At 51.2% G+C, this 20,289-nt stretch overlaps 1 pseudogene; it reads right to left on the bottom strand.

Moving 5' to 3' along the window:
* The window catches only part of LOC134381832 (selenide, water dikinase 2-like), a 29,632-nt pseudogene extending 9,343 nt beyond the window's left edge, over positions 1-20,289 (bottom strand).

Raw genomic sequence — 20,289 nt, 5'->3', positions numbered from 1 at the left:
TAGGGTCCCCTTGGCCTGGCCTGGTCTTCCTCTAAGAGAGCCCCTGGCCTCACCTGTCCTGCCACTAAGGGCACCTCTGGCGTTTCCTGGCCTGCCACTAAGGGCTTCCCTGGCCAGGCCTTTTAGTGGCCCCATTGCCACTAAGGGTGGGGCTAGCCAGGCCTGCACCAGAGACCCACTGCCTCAGACCCACCCTGGCCTGGCCTGGCCTATCCTTAGGATCCTGAAGGCCTGCCCTGGACTGGCACTATAGGCCTTTCTGGCCCAGCCTGGCCCAGAGCCAAGGACCACCCTGGCCTGTCCTGGGCTGTCCCCAGGGCCCTTCTGGCCTGTCCTGGCCCAGCACTATGGGCCACCTTTGTCCTGGCCTGGTGCTACGAGCGCCCCTGCCAGGGCTTGCCTTCCACTAAGTGCTCCCACAGTCTGGCCTGACCCTAGGGCCCCTGTGCCCTCACCTGTCACTGAGAGCTCCCCTGGCCAAGCATGCAGCCAAGGGACTCGTACCACTAAGGGCCAGCCTGATCTGGCCTGTCCAAGGAACCTACTGGTCTGGACTGCCACATGGCCCCTCTTTACTGGTCTTCCCCTAGTGGACTACTGCCATAAGGGTCACCATGCCACTAAGGGCAGCCCTACATGCCCTAAGTGCCCCCTTGACTGGTCTGTCCAGGGACCACTTGGCCTGTCTTCATGCTGCCCTGGCTCTGAGACTCTCCTGGCCTTGCCCAGCTTGGCAGGCCTGCCCTAAGTGCTTCCTTGGCCTGCCCTGGCACTAAAGGACCCCTGCCCTGCCCTCACTGTAGGGCCCGCTGACCTGGCCTGCCCAAGGGACCAATTGCAAGGGTCTTCCCCTACAGGCTCCTGAGACTGGACTACTGGTAAGGGCACCCTGCTGCTTTCTTCTCTCTCTCTCTTTTTTTTTTTTTTTTTTTTGGTTTCTCTTTTACGGTAATTTTTCTTTCTTGTTTGCTTTCCTTTTTTTTTTTCTCTATTTTTCTTTGTTGTATTTTGGGGGTTTTATTTTTAATTTGTTTTTTGTATTTTTCTTTTTTTTTTGTTTTCTCCTTTTTTTGGCACTCTTTTTTTGGTTTTCTTCTTTTTGTTGGGGTTTTGTTTTGTGGGGGTTTCCTTTTGGGGCTTTTTGAGGGGTTTTCATGTTTTCGTGGGGGTATATTTTTCTTTTGTGGGGGCTTTTCTTCTTTTCATGGGTGGTTTTCCTCTTTCTGTTAAGAGTTTTCTTTTTTTTTTTTTTTTTAATTATTTTCTAAAAAGATGACCGGTAAGAGGATCTTCACCCTTGACCTGGTGTTGTCAGCACCACACTCTCCCGAGTGAGCCACGGGCCAGAACTGGAGTTTTCTCTTTGTTAGGCTTTTGTTCTACTTGGGTTTTTTTTTTTTTTTTTTTTTTTTTTTTTTTCCTTCTTCTTCTTTTATGGGAGTTTCCTTCTTTTTGTTGGGGTTTGCTTATTTGGGGGGGATTTTTTCTTCCTTCTCTTGCATTCTTTTTGTTGGTGTTGTCTTCTTTTGGGGATTTATTCCTTTGGGGTGATTTCTGCTTCATGTTGTGGTTCTCTTCTTTTTGTTGGGGTTTTCCTGTTTGGGGTGTTTTCTTCTTGTTGTGGGTGTTTTCTACTTTTGGGGTGTTTATTTTTGAGGTGTTTTCTTCTTCTTTTGGGTGATTTCCTCTTTGGGGTGTTTTCCTATTTGGTGTGTTTTCTTCTGCTTGCAGTTTTCTTCCTTTTGGGGGTTGTTTTCTCCTTATTCTGGGTGTTTTCTTCCTATGTTGGGTATTTTCTTCATTTATGGGTGTTTTGTTCTTCTTTTGAGTGTTTTCTCCTTCATCTTGGTGTTCTCTCCTTCTTCTTGTCTTTTTTGTTTGTTTTCTGACTTTCATTTTTTTCTTTTCTGGCCCAACTTCTGAGCCAGCTCTGTCTTCTCATGCTGCCCTGACTGCAGCGCACTGGTAACCTCCATGTTCTAATTGGTCTGGATGGAGAGAAGCAATCAGCAGCCCCCTGATGCCACTGGAGACCCACGGCACAGGGAAGGGGGCACAGGGCACTGGCTCGCAGGTTCCTTCCCAGGTACCATTTCCTGTGAGGTCTCCAGCACCCCAGTTTACAGGTGGGGAAACAAAGGCCCAGGGGGCAAGTGTGTAGGCAGGCCGGCAGGGTGGGTGGCACACCAGGCAGATGAAGCCAGTCTACAGCTCAGCCAGCTGCTCCTAGAGCTCATGGGCCTGGGACACATGCAGCTGGTGGTGGCATGGTGGCACTGCGTGCCCTCCAGCACCTGCCTGTGCTGCTTGTCTCAGAGCCCAGCAGCTGCTCCAGATCTAGCAGCTGCTCCTCCTGCTCCCGGTTCAGGTGGCTCAGATCCTCGTTGTCTTTTACCTGAGCCATAGCTGACCCGTCAGGCTCTCCAGCTGCTTCTGCAACTGCTCAGCCTCCACCTGCAGCCCCCATTCTTCCTTGCTGGGTCCTGCTGGAGGCCCCAGGGGTGGAGGCTCAGCTGAGAAAGGAAATGGTTTATGAGGGATTCTGGCCTCTGGAGTTGGACAAAACCCTCTTCTTGACCCACAACTACTAATTCAGCCTCACCCCAGCCCATGGCTTCCTGTCTAATCATTCCTCATGCCCAGATGATGGTCAATCATTCAAACCACTTTCAAATAGAGTTCTTCACATTCCTATGCTCAAGACAACTGTGGGTGGCTGACAGTGGGCACCCCACCCCTCTTTGCAGATGGGGACACTGAGGCTCAGGTGAGCAGACTTGCCGTCTGCTGGTGCACACCTCTTTCTCTTCTCCCTGCCTGCTCCCAGGACAAACCAGCCCCAGCTTACCTGTCCACCTGCTTACATAGGCCTAACAGGTCTCTGGCTCCTGGACCTGACCTAGGCCATGCTCCTGCCTTGAAGTGCGCACCTGCCCAGAGCACAGGGGGTGAGCCATGGAGGGAGCGGCTGTAGAACGGACAGGCTGTCACCTCCCTCTCTACCCCACCCCTATAAAACCAAAAGCCTGTGCTGCAGCGGCTCACCTGTCGTGGCAGGAGCTTGGAAGTCTCGAGCTTCTTCATCTGGAGCTGCAAGGCCACCTTCTCCCATCACAAGGACCTGAAGCTTCCTCTTCAGTTGGGGCTGGTGACACTTGTTGTCCTCATTGCTGTTCCTGTGGCCAGAGGTGGAGGAGAATGTAAAGAACGAGGAACAGAAAGGACCACTTTGGTGATCGATGCACTGACTTTGTCACACAACCAAAGGTCCATGGTGTGGGATGGACCAAGGAACCAAGAGTCACAAGTGCCAGTCCAGAGAGTGGACATGAACTGCCTGAGGGCACACATGAGTCACCGGCACAGCTGGGGCCAGAGCTTGGCTCTGCACATGTCCAAACCTGTGAGACCTCCTCATTGTGGTCACCTGTCCACCTCCCACCTCCCCCCACATCAACCACGCTGAGACCCCCAGACCCACCATCCACCATCCCCCCCCCCTGCTTATTGTCCTCCAAATGCAAGTGGAGAGCATCTCGCTCTTTCTTCAGGTCACGGTAGGACTGCAAATCATTGGCAGGGAGAAGATGTAGTCAGAACACACTAACACCGACACCTACAGCAGTCATCCCGCAGTGACATTTCCTCCCCTGAATCACACTTGACATCTTTTTCAAGCATTTCCAAGCCCATGTTCTCAGTTGGTTTTACTAAGACCTCAGTAAGGGTGGAAGAGGCAGGGAGAGAGATTTGATTTGCAGCTGGCTGACAGAGGCCCAGGGATATTTGGTCATATTGTCATTGTTATGACTGTCATCACCATCGTTTGACTAATGTATTGAGTGCGTCACCAGGCCCCATGCTAACAATGCGCTGAATCCTCACAACCACCATAGGAGGCAGTTACTATTACTATCTCTATTTTGTAGATGAAATAAAGTATTAGAGGTTGACTGCTAAGATCACTTACAGCTGGGATATGAACATCTGGGTCTATCTAATTCTCTAAGGCCATTTTTCCCCCAGGGGGTGGAGATGCAAGCGTGAGGGCAGGTGGCTGGACTCACCCTCTCCACCTCCTTCTGTTGTGCAGAGACAGTGTTCAGACTCCACTGCAGCTCTTTTATCTGCACTCAAGTGAGCACAAGCAGCTCGCCAGATGTTCACACTCCCCTGGAATGACAGAGGTCAGGATGGAGCCCAAAGGACTCCCCCAAAGGCCTGCCAAGGCATCAGGTTGAGGGAGGAAGGGTGCCCAGATTCACACCTGCTTTCTGCCAGACCCCATGGTGAGTGTCAGCCAGGGCTCTCTCTATGCCTTTTCGGATATTAAGATGTCGGTGGTCCGAATCTGAGCCTCTGGGAGAAAAGCCAAACAGGTGCTGAGAGAGGGAAAGGAAGGTTCTCCAGGGGACATGAGGGATGCCATACAGTCCACTCACCTGCAGTTATTCCTGCAGGGAGTTCACGTGCTGACACCTACTCTCCTGCGGGAGGAAGAGGAAAGAAACATCTCTTACCAAGAAGGCAAAGATGCAGCAGCAAGGGACAGGACCCCAGAATGCCAACAATGGCAGAGGACAGGCCCACCAGTGAGGCCAGATTCTCAGGGACCTTGTGGGACTGAGGGTGGGGTGCAGGGCTGAGCCTTTTCCAGGTTGGGAGTGGGCAAGACAAGCCCGCAGTCTCCCCATCTGAGTCTTTCCCCAAACCCATCAGACATGGAATGAGCGAACAAAGAAATCTGTTGATCCAGAGTTTCCTGGTGCTGTTTTTTCTGTGTGGAGAATCACAGGAAAGTGACTGAGGTTGTCCCCCTCAGCTCCATTCCCCAGACCAGAGTGGGGGGCAGGGGACAGGAATGGATTTTCAAGGAAAACCTCTCACACCCTAGGGGGATGCAAATTGACAAACTCTCCTCAAACTCCCAAGGAAAGAGAATTTGGATCTTTGTTGGTTTTCACTCACAGCTACAGAACTGAACATCTGAATCTGGATTCTGTTTAAAGGACAGCCATGGAAACCTCTAGAAATGGAGGCTGAGAAAGGAAAGACTACCCTTCTCCCAGCTTGTGATTCACAACGGTGCACGTCTTCACCACAAACCACACACTACAGGACTGGAACTGTTCTTAATTGCAGGGATCCAGGTATGAAAAGGACAGGCAAGATCCCTGTGTCCCTGATGTTTCAAGTGTGCCTAGAAATCTTTCATTCTTAGAGCTGAAAGGGGCCTTTGACACCCTCTAGTTCTATCTCAGGACACTCAAGCCCCAGCAGGAGAGGTGGCTTGTCCAAAACCAAAGACAAAGCAAAGCAGGAACTAAGTCAGGGTGGGAACACAGGACTTCTGACAACAGTCAGCCTAGTGTTTCCAGCACAGGGACAGACCAGGGCACATGTGGCGAGGAGTCAAGCAGGGGTGTCTGGAGAAGAGGAAGTGGGCAGACAGGGCAGCAACAGAAAGAGCCATGCCGCATGGTCTGGGGTCCCTCCTGCTGAGAACTAGGCCCCCCCCAGCACCCAATTCTCCCCTGGCATCAGGGGTCCCCAGCCCTTTTCTTCAGATCCCCAAGGGGAAATTGGAGCCCAGGATTGGCAGCGTGGAATCAGAAGACCCCACTGGACTCTTACCAACTCCTGGATCTTGCTCCTTCAATGTTTGTTTTCTACGTAGCTGGAGTACCGGGCTACTGCTAGATCTAGGCATCTGCTCTGAGGCACGTGCAGAGAGGAGAAGGTGGAGGAGGTCTGGGGGGCGAGGTAGAGAGAGTAACAATTAGGGGTGGGGTGGGGGCTGTCTCAGCTGGCAGAGGGGCACCCAGCCCCCACCATGGGAGTTGGTCAAGAGGCTGACCGGCAGGGCACTTACCTCCAGCTCCTTCATGTAAACTGATGTCACAGAGGCATCCCCACTGATGTCACCAAGGCCTCTCCACTGATGTCACCAAGGCCTCCCCACTGATGTATGATGTGGGCTAGAAGAGATGAGAGTGCACATGGAGATGCTCTGTCCCCCTCAATGGCTAAGCCCTCTGCTGTCCTTTCTTCCCCATTGGCAATCTCTTAACATGAAAAGGAAAAGCAGTGATATTCAGGAGACCTATAAGCCCCTATCTTCCATCCTACTTTACAGTTTTTACAAAATATTCTTCCTTATACCATCTGATTTAATGCCACCAGCAGCCCTACAAGGGGTTGTAATGATCACTAAATGGCTGAAGGAATGGACTGATAACATGACTAAAAAAAGGCAATAATGGAATTTCACTTCAGTCTTCTGGGGCTTTGTCATGAATCAGGAGCTGCCAGGTGGCAAAATACAAATCAGACATTGGGGTCCTGTCTCACAGAGCTGTGAGAAGTGCACACTAGTGCTTCTTAAATGTTTATGTCAATGTATACTAATGACAGAAGTCATGAGGGCACACCCCTAGGGATCTGGGGACCTAACAGAAAGAGGACAACCCAAGCATCATTTCAGAGAGAAGTCTGTTACGATCTTGCAAATCTAGATTAATGTCACACCTGAGCTCATTAATAGATTTTTCCTCTCTCAAAAGAATCAAGCAAATCTCATTCTTTAGAAAGATGCGCCCTATGAATCCTGTGGCACCCCAGACTGAGATGATCTGGGCAAGATTCAAGCTGTGAAGTTCAGTTGCCCAGGATTTGTCCCACAGAAGATAAGCACATCTCCCTCCAGAGGGCCCTGACTGACAGGCGCTCTGGTCCCAGAATCCTAGGGGATTCTAATGTGAGATACAGACTTAGAAATAAGATCTAAAGTGTCTCTAGAGAGTAGAAACCTGGGAGAAAACCAAACCAAACCCATTCTACCAATTGTCACCCAAAGATATTGTCAACATTTCAAGCCCACTGGTGATATGTAGGCTTTTCAGGTAGTAAATGTCTAAGTAAAGGGAGTGAGGAAGACAGAAACCTCTCGGTCCTGGTTCCCCTAGTCCTGAGTGCCCTTCCAAATGGAAATTTGTGCCACGACCAGAGAAGCTGGAATGACGGTGAAAACACTTAGGGGACTGGGCCATCAGGTCAAAGGCTGGGCTCCAGGCAGTAATGACGGGACGGCTGGCGAGGGCAGGGGCTGGGATGGCTGAGGGCGCAGGGATGGCTGAGAAGACTTTGGTGAGGGGAGTCAATAGGCTCAGAGGGACCCCATGTGCCTCAGAAGTGACACCAAGTCCTGCCCCTGTCCCACCATCAGAGGGGCCTCGGGCTGGGTCCGGGGCCTGTGACCCAGCATGCTATACCTTATTTTTGGCCACAGCCAATTTCCTCTGTCAGGTTTTCTCCGACATCTCGAGGCAGGGAAAAGTAAAGGGGCCGTGTCACCACCATCCAGGCACTGGGGACTTGCTTCCTTCAAGTGACAGCGCAGATGTGCAACTGAGCCAGAGCTGGTGGGAGCGGGCAGTGCCAGGCAACACTGCAGTGGGCATGTCCTCAATGCCCACAGCTCATTGGTGAAGGAGAAAGATGGAACAAATGGGGGCATGCCCAGGACACAAGGAAGGATGGGTCACAATGACAGCTGCAGGTCACTGGTCCCGCCCACCCCAGGGAGAGACACCCCTTGGGGAAATGGGCGGGGCTCTCGCTTGGTGTCCTCCTGTGTGACCCTTCATGGCAGTTGTCAGAGAATTCAAGGCACCTGGCAGAGCAGAGAGGCCAAAGTCCAGCCCCAGCCCTGGCCCCTCCCATGCCAGTTCAACCCCTGACCCAGGGCGTAGAACCCCAGGGCTCAGGAGGTGGGTGAGGAATGGACAGCAGGGGACAGTGCGTCACTTCACAGTCCCTTTCCAGACTCCTCACAGTTCTGTCCCAGACCTTCTTATCCAAGAAACCACCTCCAAAGACCCCCATCCAGTCCTCCAGGTGTTTCTCCACTTGCCCCCTTCCCCGAGGGTCCCTTCACTGATCCCGGGAGCGTAGCTGCCCCTTCCCAGCTTGGTCCCATCCAGGTCACTCCTGCTTGCCAGCTGCTCCTCCTCTCACACCCCACAGCACCCCCTTCCTCCCAGCACGGGCTCTGGGTCCCATCAGACTTTCCCCTTGGGTGCCTCAAGACCACACTGGGGGGGGCTAAAACTGTAAAACTCTCAGAAGAACCCATAAGTGTAAATCTTCATGATCTTAGATTAGGCGATGGTTTTCTAGGCGTGACATCAAAAGCACAAGTGACGAAAGAAAAAATGGATAAACTGAACATCATCAAAGTTAAAAACTTTTGTGGTTCAACGAATGCTACAGAGAAAGTGAAAAGAAACATGAAAGGAAGTGAAAAGAAAACCACAGAATTGGAGAAAAATTTTACAAATCTTATATCTTATCAGTTTTTTTTTTTAAAGATGACCGGTAAGGGGATCTTAACCCTTGACTTGGTGTCATCAGCACCACACTCACACAGTGAGCTAACCGGCCATCCCTATATGGGATCTTAACCCTTGGCTTGGTGTTGTCAGCACCACACTCACCCAGTGAGCTAACTGGCCATCCCTATATGGGATCCGAACCCGTGGCCTTGGTGTTATCAGCACCGCACTCTCCCGAGTGAGCCACGGGCCGGCCCAATGTTACATCTTAGAAGCAGCTTGTATCCAGAATATATATAAAAAGATTAGAACTTGATAACAAAAAGATAAATATCCTATTTTTTAAAATTGGCAAAAGATCTGAATACATAGTTTTCTAAAGAAAATGTACAAATGAACAATAAGCACATAAAAAGATGTTTGACATCAGTAGACATCAGAGAAATGCAAATCAAATCCACAATGAGATATCGCTTCACACCCACTACCATGGCTATGGTCACAAAGATGCATAAAAACAGTGTTTAAGGATATGAAGAAATTAAAACCCTCACACACGGCTGGGAAAACCGTACAGTGGTGCAGCCACTTTGGAAACGGCCTGAAAGTTCCTCAAATGATTCAGTGTAGAGTCACCATATGATCCAGCAATTCCACTTCTAGGTATATGGCAAGAGAAATAAAACTATGCATCCACACAAAACCTTGAATATAAATGGTCATAACAGCATTATTCACAACAGTCCAAAGGTGGTACTAGCAAAGTGTCCATGAACCGATGAATGAATAAACAAAATGTGGGATATCCATGTAAATAAACATTATTCAGTCACAAAAAGCATCGGAGTGCTGACACATGCTACAACTTCACATGAACCTTGAAAACATTATGCTAAGTGAAAGAGGCCAGTCACAAAGGACCTCATAATGTATGATCCCCTTTTTATTAAACGTCCAAAATGAGGAGATTTGTAGGAAACTAAAGCATATTAATGGTTGCCTAGGGTTGCAGGGGATGGAGTAATTGGGGATGATGGCCAAGGGATTTAGTTTTGGAGTAATGAAAGTGTTGTACAATTGCTGTGATGATTGCAAAACTCTGAGTGTACCAAAATCCATCAAATTACACACTTTATATGGGTGAGTTGTATGGCATGGACATTATATCCCAATAGAAGATGTTCAAAAACAAATGTGGGGGCCGGCCCGGGGCTCACTTGGAGAGTGTAGTGCTGATGACACCAAGGCCTTGGGCTCGGATCCCTATATAGGGCTGGCCTGTGGCTCACTTGGAGAGTGTAGTGCTGATGACACCAAGGCCTTGGGCTCGGATCCCTATATAGGGCTGGCCCGTGGCTCACTTGGAGAGTGTAGTGCTGATGACACCAAGGCCTTGGGCTCGGATCCCTATATAGGGCTGGCCTGTGGCTCACTTGGGAGGATGTGGTGCTGATGACACCAAGGCCATGGGCTCGGATCTCTATATAGGGCTGGCCTGTGGCTCACTTGGAGAGTGTAGTGCTGATGACACCAAGGCCATGGGCTCGGATCCCTATATAGGGCTGGCCTGTGGCTCACTTGGAGAGTGTAGTGCTGATGACACCAAGGCCTTGGGCTCGGATCCCTATATAGGGCTGGCCTGTGGCTCACTTGGAGAGTGTAGTGCTGATGACACCAAGGCCTTGGGCTCGGATCCCTATATAGGGCTGGCCTGTGGCTCACTTGGAGAGTGTGGTGCTGATGACACCAAGGCCACGGGTTCGGATCCCTATATAGGGCTGGCCCGTGGCTCACTTGGGAGGATGTGGTGCTGATGACACCAAGGCCATGGGCTCGGATCTCTATATAGGGCTTGGCCGGGGCTCACTAGGAGAGCCTGGTGCTGACGACACCAAGTCAAGGGTTAAGGTCCCCTTACCGGTCATCTTTTGAAAACAAAAACAAAAGCAAAAACCAGAAATGTGCCTTCAGCTTCTCGTCAGGATATAGATGTTGCAACAGCCCAATGCCCAGCACAATGACCAGGGAAAAGCCGGATAAAGCATAAAAATACTATTTTGGAGGCATAACAGCATTGTGGAAAGGGCAGATAGATGACCTTGAATGTCACAGTGGGTCACGTCCCCGGAGGCCCGGCATCCCAGGCTCGGGCGCAGAGGCTGCCCGTCGTCCCACGTCACCAACCGCCAAGTCCGCCAGATTCAAACGGAGACGGAGGTTCGAATTCTGGCGCTGAGCCCTGTGATTGGGCGGGAGGTGCAGCAGCAGCCAAAGGGAAGGCGCGGAGGGTGGCGCGGAGGCGGGGCCGGGCCAGCAGCAGACAGACAACCGAGCAGACAGACACACTTCCCTTGTGCAGGGATGCTAGGACGGTCTCACAGAGGACACTGCCCTGGGACAGCAAGAAAGGTGGCACTAGCCCTGACCCCCCCCTTCCCCCTGGCACCAACTCCTGCACATACCTGGTCCCCAGGGTCACCCGCCAGTTTCCCAGCATTGCTCGCAGACAGCTCATCTCCACTAAAGTGCTGGTCTCCTGGGTGAACGACAATTTTGAATGCTAATTCTTAAAAATTAAAGGCTTCTTAGGATTCAAGCAAATGAGTGTCTGATGCTAACACCCTAAGCAGCAGCAAGTGTCTGGAGTGTGCCTCAACGTGCTGTGGGCAGGGCTGCCTTGTCCTCTTCAGTCCCCCCCATCTCCCTCTGTCTCCCCACCTGCTCTTTCTGCTCCTGAAGGCAGTCCTGGGGACACCACAAAAAGGACACACCTGAAAGTCATAGTGTGGGAGAGGCATGGGCCCAGAGAAAGGAGTTTGCAGCCACAGTTGTCACGTGACTGTGTGTCGGGAGGGAAGATAAACCCTTCGCAGCACTGAGTGCACTGGTTTCCCCGCACACCACGTCAGCCTGAGTTAACATGCCCTTGTCTCACTGATGTCACCCCTCCGACAAAGCAGGATGTGACCTCTTCCTGAATAAGACACACTGGCCTATGCTTCGTGGGTCAGCCCTGGGGCATCAGCACCAGAAGGCTGGACAGTCAGAGTCACCCAAAGAGCTAAGGCCACAGGCATGAGCAGAGGGAACCACACCACACATATGAGGTGGGAGCTGTGAACTGGGTGTGAGTTCAGAAAGTGGTGGGAGGCTGGATTCAGCAACACAGACCTTACCCCCCAGTCAAAGGTCAGCACCATGGTCAGAGGCCCAAACACCCAAAACCTGGCGTCAGCACCAGGGCTGGCAGTAAAAGCCATGGTTAGAGGTTAGAGCCACAGCCCAGGGCCACAGTGGCCTTCCAGGAAACAGGAACATGCCTGCGCATCTAGGACACTGCTGCGTGTGCTCCTGCGGGCTCCTGGGAAAGCCGGCTGGGGATGCAGGGACTGGTTAGGTCTCGTGGCTTTTAGGTCTCCCTCAGGGTTTCCTGCATTGGACCATCTGGGGAAGGTGAGTGTAAGTCTGGGGAGAAGGTAAGTCCTTTAACCAAAAACAGACCAAAGTTTCAAGTCCTGGGAGCAAGAAGAGAGGAAGACCTGGAGCTTGATGTTGATTGAAGACAGAAAGCAGGGGGCGAGGGGACAAGACCGGGAGCTCACCCTGGGGCTGGAGCTGCTTCTGGGTTTCCCACAGCCTCACCCCCGACTCTGTCCCTTAGGCCTGAGCTCCAGCCACAGTGTCTTGCTTGTCCTGCATGAGCGAGCTTGCTGCTCATTGTGCTCAGCCTCACAGAGGCGTCCGCTCCTCTCCAGGCTTCCTCCACTGTGTCCCCTTGTCCCCTGCTCTCCCTCCAGCACTGCTGGTCACACTGAGAGGAATGCGTGCCCTCTCGTGCTCTCACAGCACCTGGACTATTGAAAGCACCTTTGAGCCCACAGGCACTCATAATTGCCAATTCAGTCTTTTTAAAATTTGCTCTTTTATCTGGGAAGATGTGAATTTTAAACTGTTTTGATATTCTTTTTTAATTTTTTAGACCAGAAGTCTTAACTTTTTACTACTTAAAGGTTTTTTTCCTGTCATATAATATAAACTTTAAGATAATTTTTGTATTTTTCATTACTGCATTTTATGCATTTACTTACCTGCACATTTGGGAATAACTTGTATGTTCCAGGCCCTGTACTGAGTATGGGTAACCATGACAGAGCCTGACCTCCACAGGACTGAATTTCAACAAATGGAGCTAGTTATGTTAGAAAATAGTGGGGATAAAAGTGAAGAAAAGCAGAAAGTGCACTAGGGAGTGTGGCAGGCACACCATGGAAGTGTAGAGAGCACATTTTTAATGTTCTAGAATTTTCTTAGCTCTACAGCTCACTGAATTTGTATAAGATGAACATAGCCATGTAACAGTCACTGAGCCAAGACAGGGGAGTGTTGTCCGAGACAGTGCTGACAACATGTGACGTCCCCAGCACCCAAAAATACCCCTCGTGCTGCAGTCCTTCCCTCACTCCTTCCCGAGAGACTCAGCTTCCTGCACTCTAATTCCAAAAGCTGGTTTGCCCAGACAAGAAAAGGACTCGTGCAACCCTGAGTGTGCTCTCTGTGGCTGACTTCTGTTACTCAGTATCACATCTGTCCAGACTAATTTCCATGTGATTTCCTCTGTGACCCATGAGGTATTTAGTTTTGTATTGCTTCATTGCCAAAAGTATAGAAATGTTAGAGTTATCTGTCAGTTACTGACTTCTACTTAATCATCACTGTGGGCAGAGAAGATAGTGTGATTCACTCCTTTAAAGTTTGCTGAGATGGCCTTACAGCTCAGTACCTGCTCAGTTTTCGGTAAATATTTCATGTGCACATAAAAATAGTGTATTCTAAAGTTGCTGGATGAGAGACACATATATCTCCTATACTTTTTTCCTTTTTACATCATTTTGTTTCTCTGTGCTTTGGCCATGTTTTCTTTTAATCTATCTTTCATTTCACTAATTCTCTGTTCAACAGTGTCTCATCTTCTGGCAAACCCATCCATTTAGTTCTCCATTTTACTTTTTTGTTTTGGGGGGGGTTCTCTCTTTTTGTTTTATTCTTTTTTCTCTCTTTTAGTTCTCTATTTTAGTTTTTGTGTTTTTTTGTTATAGAGTTCCTGGGAGTGGGGAGCATTTTGTTTCATTTTTTGCTTTTGTTTCCCATCGTCTGTCAAATATTTCAGCTTGTTATTTTAGTTTTTTGCACATATTATACATATACACATTAACTTCTGTGTCTGGTTGCTCCATTGCTGAATCCTCTGTGAGTCTATTTCTATTACCTGCTATTTTTCTTTCTTTTCTGTATGCCTCATCTCCTCATATGTTTGGCTCTTTCTGATTGGGTTCTGCACATCATTTTTAAAAAATTATTTGAGGCTCTGAACTAGGCTTTTGTCTTCTGGAGATTTACTTTTGCCCCAGGCAGGCAACTGGAATGGGTCACTAACAATTCCAAATCTCCAGGATCCTCCAGAGGGCGAGGAGATGCAAAGCTGGCTCCGTAGCTGAGAGGCTGGTCTATTCAGTTCACCCTCACTCCCTCGGGGCTCCCAACCCAATTCCTGAATAATTAACAGAGCTCTCCTCCTTAGCAGACCCTGAACTCCAATTTCTACCTCACCTACCTCCAGACCCCCAAGTCTGGCAGAAACTCTCAGTTTTTCAGCTGCCTGTGCCAGAATCAGCAGATATCTCCAGGGGACAAATGGGCCCAATTCTAGGATCACCTTTCTGGACTTCCCTAACCTCTTGGGTCTTGGTCCCGCAGTATTCACTGTCTTACTAGCTCTCAAAACCTTCAAACAGAGGTGGCTTTTATTGTTATTTGACTCTTCCAGTTTTCTCAGATGAAGCATAGTCTGAACGATTAAGTGAAACCAGAACCCCGAAGTTTCTATTTGTAAGTGTTAAGCATTGTGCCTGAAATTCCATTTTCCATTATCAAGAAGAAGCACTGGGGTTAGCAGGACCGAGAGGAGTCAGAGCCACCGTGACTCCAGGCTTCCTGGACGCAGCACTGACTGTCCAATTCCAGGGCTCGCCTCAGACGTAAACGACTCGGTCACGGGCCTGGAGCTGAAGACAGTACCTCCCACTCACTCTTCTTGACGCCCGTGTTTGAGACATGCAGGGTGCTGTGAGGACTAGATAACGCCATGTCTTTGGGAGTGTGTGGCATACAGAGGACCCTTGACATCCCTGGAACCGATGAGGGTCACTCAACTCTTTGGAACCTCAGTCTGTCTAATCTACAGAAGGGGACTATCAAGAGCGTCCATATTCTTGGGCTGAAATAACGCCGTGTGCGTGAAGGCCACTGTGAGAACCACGAAGCGCTGTGCACATCTGTGCTGTTTCTTACCGCTGACACCCTGGGAAGTGCTGTCTCTAGAAGAGAAGGTACAGCACAGGGGCTTGGAGCAGGAACCAGACTGCCCGGGTCAGCCCTGCCCCATCACTTAGAGGCTGTGATGATTAATAATAATCATCTCTGTCCTGTACCACCTTAGACAGTTGTGCTCTACCCCAGCTTCCATTCCCCACTTGTAAACTGGCGACACCACCTACCTGTGGAGAGAGTGCAGGGATCGATGGGCCAATGTATGTAAGGAGATGTCATGGGGGGCTCCTCTTCCCTACCTCCAATGTGTACAAAATATACATGAAATAAAATCAATGTTCTCTTTCTGAAGTCAGTTCAAACAAGGGTTAAGACACTTTCACACAGTGTATTTTCTTCTCTGCTGTTTGTAGTTATTTGAAAGCATTTTTGGCTTTTGGAAGCACATCTGTATCTCACAGAGAGCTGTTATCTCGGGAGAAGTGAGAGGCCCACGACTGGGCAGGTGCAGTGCAGGAAACCATAGCACTGCTCAGGCGGAAGCATGGCGGCCACTGTCCCCACCCCAGGAGGGCACTTTCTGTCCTGCAGGCCATGTCTCCCTGGCATCTCCAGGCCCCCTTTCAACTCTCGGGTCCAAAAGGCACCTTCGAGCATGAGGAAGTAAAGACTTGAGAATTTACAAAAGGGAAATGACAAGAGGGCTGTGAGCATTTGGTTCCAGCTCATTGGTTCCGAAGGTGGCCCCTGAGGCTGCACAGGTACACCTCGCCTTCACCTGTGTGCATCAGGGCAGCGACTCCCCACCTCCACTCAAGCCCTGCCTTCCTATGCCCTTGGCTTCACAGAGCCCCTGAAAGGAGACAGGACCCCACCCAGGCCTCTGGCCACGGGCAAGACTGTGTTGCCCAGTGGCTGGCCTGGAGCAGGCACAGTCAACCATGAGCCACTCACAGCTGACCTTGGCCCCACCTAACATCTTAGGATTTAAGAGGAGCTTGTTAGCCAATCACAGCCTTTTCAAATGGTGGAGAAATTTTGGAAGGCTTGTCTGGGGATCGATATAACCACTGGTCCACCATCTGCAAGGTTGACACTCAGTCCTGGGCACTGCTGACCATCAGCAGAACTGAGTTCAGCCCTCCAGGCATGTGGGAATAAACTATCCTGGTCTCCTGAATCCAGGATCAAGGGAGATCTATTCACATTCCAATGGCAAATAAACAAAGAAATCTTAACCACATTAGTCATCAGGAAAATGCAAACTGAAACCACAGTGTGATACACCCCTCCAGGGTGTCTAAGATGGAAAGACAGTACTGGATGTCGACAAGGACAGAGCACTCTCCACTCCTGCAGAGGCTAGAGAGCAGGACGACTGCTCTGGACGACTTTGTCATCACCTACTGAAGCTGTCCACACACATACCTATGGTCCAGCAGTTGCACGCTCAGGTAGACTCAGAAATGCATGCTCATTTTCCCCAAAAGACATGTGTAAGAATGGTCAGAGCAGTGTTATTTGTAATATCCCAAGATGGAAACAACACAAATATCTGTCTACCATCAAGCCCCACATAGCACCATGGGAGGCCACACACAATGCTGAGTAAAAAAGCCAGATGTGAAAGAGCACGTTCTGTGTGAAGACAAAAACAGGCAAAAGGAATCTGTGGGGTCAGGAGGCCAAGACCCTGGTTGTCCTCAGGGCGGGGGTGGGGACAGTGCTGGGGCCCTGGGTTCTGGCCACACCAGGTTCTTGATTGGGGTGCTGGTTTCATGGGTGTATTCAGTTTATGAAAATCCACCAAATCAAACACTTATGACTTGGGCACTTTTCTATAAGTATGTTATATGTCAATAAAAAGTTCACATACCACAAAAGGAAGCATCTAATCCCTTTAAAATATAGATTGTGAGAGAATGCAGAAATGGCTGAAAATGAAGACACTCCAGAATGGAGTCCAGACCCCTTTACATGACTTGGGCGTGTCCAAGGTTTGGGTGCAGGAAACGCTGGCATCTGGCCGTGACTGGGGTCTGGTGTCTGAGTCATGTGGTGAACACAAGCCCCCAGATCCTGTCAGCCAGAGGAGGCAGGGAAATTCCACACAAAACAGGAAATGAGGAGGTACTTGACCTGCCGCATCCCCACGGCTCCTCCTCTGGGTCAAATTTTGAAAGAGGGAACTTCGTCCAGGAAACCCAAGCCCACCTCTCTCCTGTCTCTGCCCCCAGTTGCAGACACCCCATCCCAAAGGGAGGTGTGTCGCCTGATACATAATTGCTTGTTTGAAATTAATCGGCTCCTCCGAGCTGAGCCCCACAGCAAATCTAAAGTCATTAATTGATTGTGGATAGTCTCCACTGTCCGTGACGACGCCCTGGGCCCCCCTTTCCCTCCCCAAGTCCCTTTGCTGCCCTAATGAGCCAGAATCACCAACTGTCTGACAGACCCAGAGCCTGGCAGCCCCCACCCCTACACCCTGCTGCTCAGCCTCCCACAGCCCCCCGGCCTTCTTTTTAATGATGCCCCAGGGAAAGCGACATGCGAGTCTCCCGGCTCTTAAAACTCCTTGCATCAAAGTTGGCTGGAACTTTCGTAAGCTGTAAAGTTGATTGGGTATCAAGAGGTTTATGCTCTGTTCCCTGATGGCCTGAAGAATACAAACTTTTTCTCAGAAACAGGACTCAGAACAAAAACACTCCTTCTGCAGTGCTGCGGGCCCCTCAGGTGGAGCGGGTCCAGGAGCTGTCAAAGGAGAGACACACGCTCCTGGGGGCAGCTGCCTGAACCACTGACTGTGGGAGTGTGGCTGCCACTGATCTAAGCTCTCCATGGGTGAAGCGACTGCCATCTGCTGTTTAGAGAGGCCTGTGGGACAGGTCTGCAGGAGGGCTGAGTTCCAAGGCATGAAAGTCAATCATGGGCAGAGACCCAGGAGAGCCCAAGGCTCTCTGACCAGTTAGGGGCAGGTGCCCCCTCAGCAGGTGCCTCTCAGCAGGTGTCACTCAGCAGGTGTCCCTCAGCAGGTGTCTCTCAGCAGATGTAACTCAACAGGTGTCCTGTTAGCAGGTGTCCCTCAGCAGGTGTCCCGTCAGCAGGTGCCTCCTCAGCAGGTGCCGCTCAGCAGGTGTCACTCAGCAGGTGTCCCTCAGCAGGTGTCTCTCAGCAGGTGTCACTCAACAGGTGTCCTGTTAGCAGGTGTCCCTCAGCAGGTGTCCCGTCAGCAGGTGCCTCCTCAGCAGGTTTCTCTCAGCAGGTGTCCCTCAGCAGGTGTCTCTCAGCAGGTGTCTCTCAGCAGGTGTCTCTCAGCAGGTGTCCCTCAGCAGGTGTCTCTCAGCAGGTGTCTCTCAGCAGGTGTCTCTCAACAGGTGCCCCCTCAGCAGGTGTTCCCTCAGCAGGTGTCCCCACAGCAGGTGTCCCCTCAGCAATGCCCTTGTCAGGTGCCTCAGCAGGTGTCTCCTGGCCCAGCACCTGCTCGTCTTGCGGGCTGAGGACTGTCTTCCTCATGTGCTGGGCATTGGTTGGCAGGTCGAGGGACTGATGGGTTCGGGGCCCCAGAAGCAGCCAGAAAATGTGGGGTGCGTCCGCACCTGGCTGCTCCTCCTGATCTGGGTGTCAGCATCTTGTCTTCCTGCTGCTTTGAGGCACCTCAGGAAGCGTCGGCAGCCCCACCATGGAGGCAGGATCCCTTTGTGTGGAGCCGCAGTTCCTTCAAGGGTCCTCATCACCCCCAAGGTGTGAGCCCTGCTCACATTCAGACCCCCCGGCCCACCAACCAGTGCTCCACAGCACCTCCAGTTCCATGTTCAGACGGCACATGCACCCTACATGCTGTGGTGCCGTGAAGTCCCTGTGTGTGGACTGTGTTTTGATCCTGATTCAAGCAGTTTGAATGTAAAGGCAACCATGAGACCACAGAAATGTGAGCACAGATGTTATGTAGTGCGGTTAAGGACCGTTGATATTTTTAGGTTTAATGATATTGTTACGTTTTCAAAAAGTGCCTTCATCTCTTAAAAACTCTATGTGTGAATCAAACTATATTATGTATCAAAGTTGCTTTAAAATAAACCAGCAGGGGAGGGGGAAGGGAGGTGCAGACACGATGCGACTGGCTGTACATCAGTAATCTAATGACGAGCTATGGGAACGGGGGTTCGTGGTATTATTCTCTCTACTGTTTTGTATGTTTGAAAATGCCCATAGTAAATGGGTTTGTTTAAGCCGAGTTCATGGCGCTGCCCCCCAGACCTGCCTGGTCCCTGGTTAACCTCACCACAACCCAGCAGCGCCCACCCAGGCCTGGAGGTGACGCTTCCCACACCTTCCCACATCCTCCCACCTCTGGCCGGTCACCAGGTCATCCAGCCATGACACTGAGGTTCTATAATACTGAGAGACAAGAACCCAAAGGTGAAAAAGAAGAAGAGGGGAAGAGAAAAATGGAAAACGTGACTCCAATACAAGCTCGTCACATCTTGGATGATTCACAGCAGACACAAGACAGGGGCCATGGCCACTCGCCCCGCAGGCCTGGCTCTGTGCTTTCGCGGGTCACACTTCAGATAAGTGAGGACAGGCTCTGCCATCGCCTGAGGGGAGCTGCTTCTTTGTCACAAGGGTCAGCAAATGCCACGGAGGGGACCTGACTGGAGAGCTTTGCCCCGGCGGGACCTGTGCTCCTGGGCTTCCCCGGCTGGCAGCACAGGGCAACCCTCAGCCAGGAGCTGAGCCAACCGCTCCCCTGGCGCCTCTGCTCGTCATCCTTTGAAGAAGGTGCCAGCGTGGTTCTGTGTCCACCGAAGCCGCCCGTGGATGCGGGGTTCAGTGCAGTCCCCGTGCGCCTGGCAGGCAAGGCTCGGAAGCGTTTGAGAAGCCCGTCCTCAGTGCCCAGGCCCAGGCAGTGCAGAACCAGCTCCCCAGAGGGGCCCAGAGTGGGTTGTGGTCTACGGAGACCCCCACCTCCTCCCAAGATCTGAAGGCCCAGCCTCTTGGAAAGGGATCAGGGCCTGTTGCCCGGGAGGACACAGGCGTGGCTTCTACAAGTAGCTCTTGCGGCAGAGGATCAGGGCAGCCTCTTGGGGTCTGCCGGGTGGGAGCTGCCTGTGAAGGGCAGAAGTTCCCAGGTCAGAGCCCATGGGCGCCGCAGGCTGCTGTGGCCTGCAGGGCTGCCTCTCTTACTTCTTTCCTTCAGTCTTCATTTTGGTTTTCAGGCTAAGTCTTGAAAAGGCTATGTGTGTAGACAGTTATTTGTTCTAATAAATTAAACAAGTGTTTAATAGCATAACTCTGGGGGCAAAGCAAGACCAAGCCCGCATGCCGTAAAGGACAAGGAGTGACCACCGGTGCCCAGGAGACCCCAACGGCACCCCTCCTGGTGTGAGACTACTTCTGGGAAGAGGCCGAGCTGCCAGCCCGCCCCCCTCTTCTGCCTGTCAGCGGAAGGGGCCATGTGGAGCCCCCTGGCCAAAATGGTGGCCTGGGGGCCTCCTCACCCTCTGCCTACCTGACAACCCCGATGGAGGCAGCTGGGCCCCTGGGTCTTGCACAGCATAAGGCTGCCTGGAGAGTCCTGCCTGGGCACATCGGTGGACTTTGCACGAGTGAGGAATTCTGCCTGCAT

This window comes from Cynocephalus volans, chromosome 7 (genome assembly GCF_027409185.1).
Source record: "Cynocephalus volans isolate mCynVol1 chromosome 7, mCynVol1.pri, whole genome shotgun sequence".
In the NCBI taxonomy this organism is placed as follows: Eukaryota; Metazoa; Chordata; class Mammalia; order Dermoptera; family Cynocephalidae; genus Cynocephalus; species Cynocephalus volans.
This window is presented reverse-complemented; position numbering and strand designations above follow the sequence as displayed.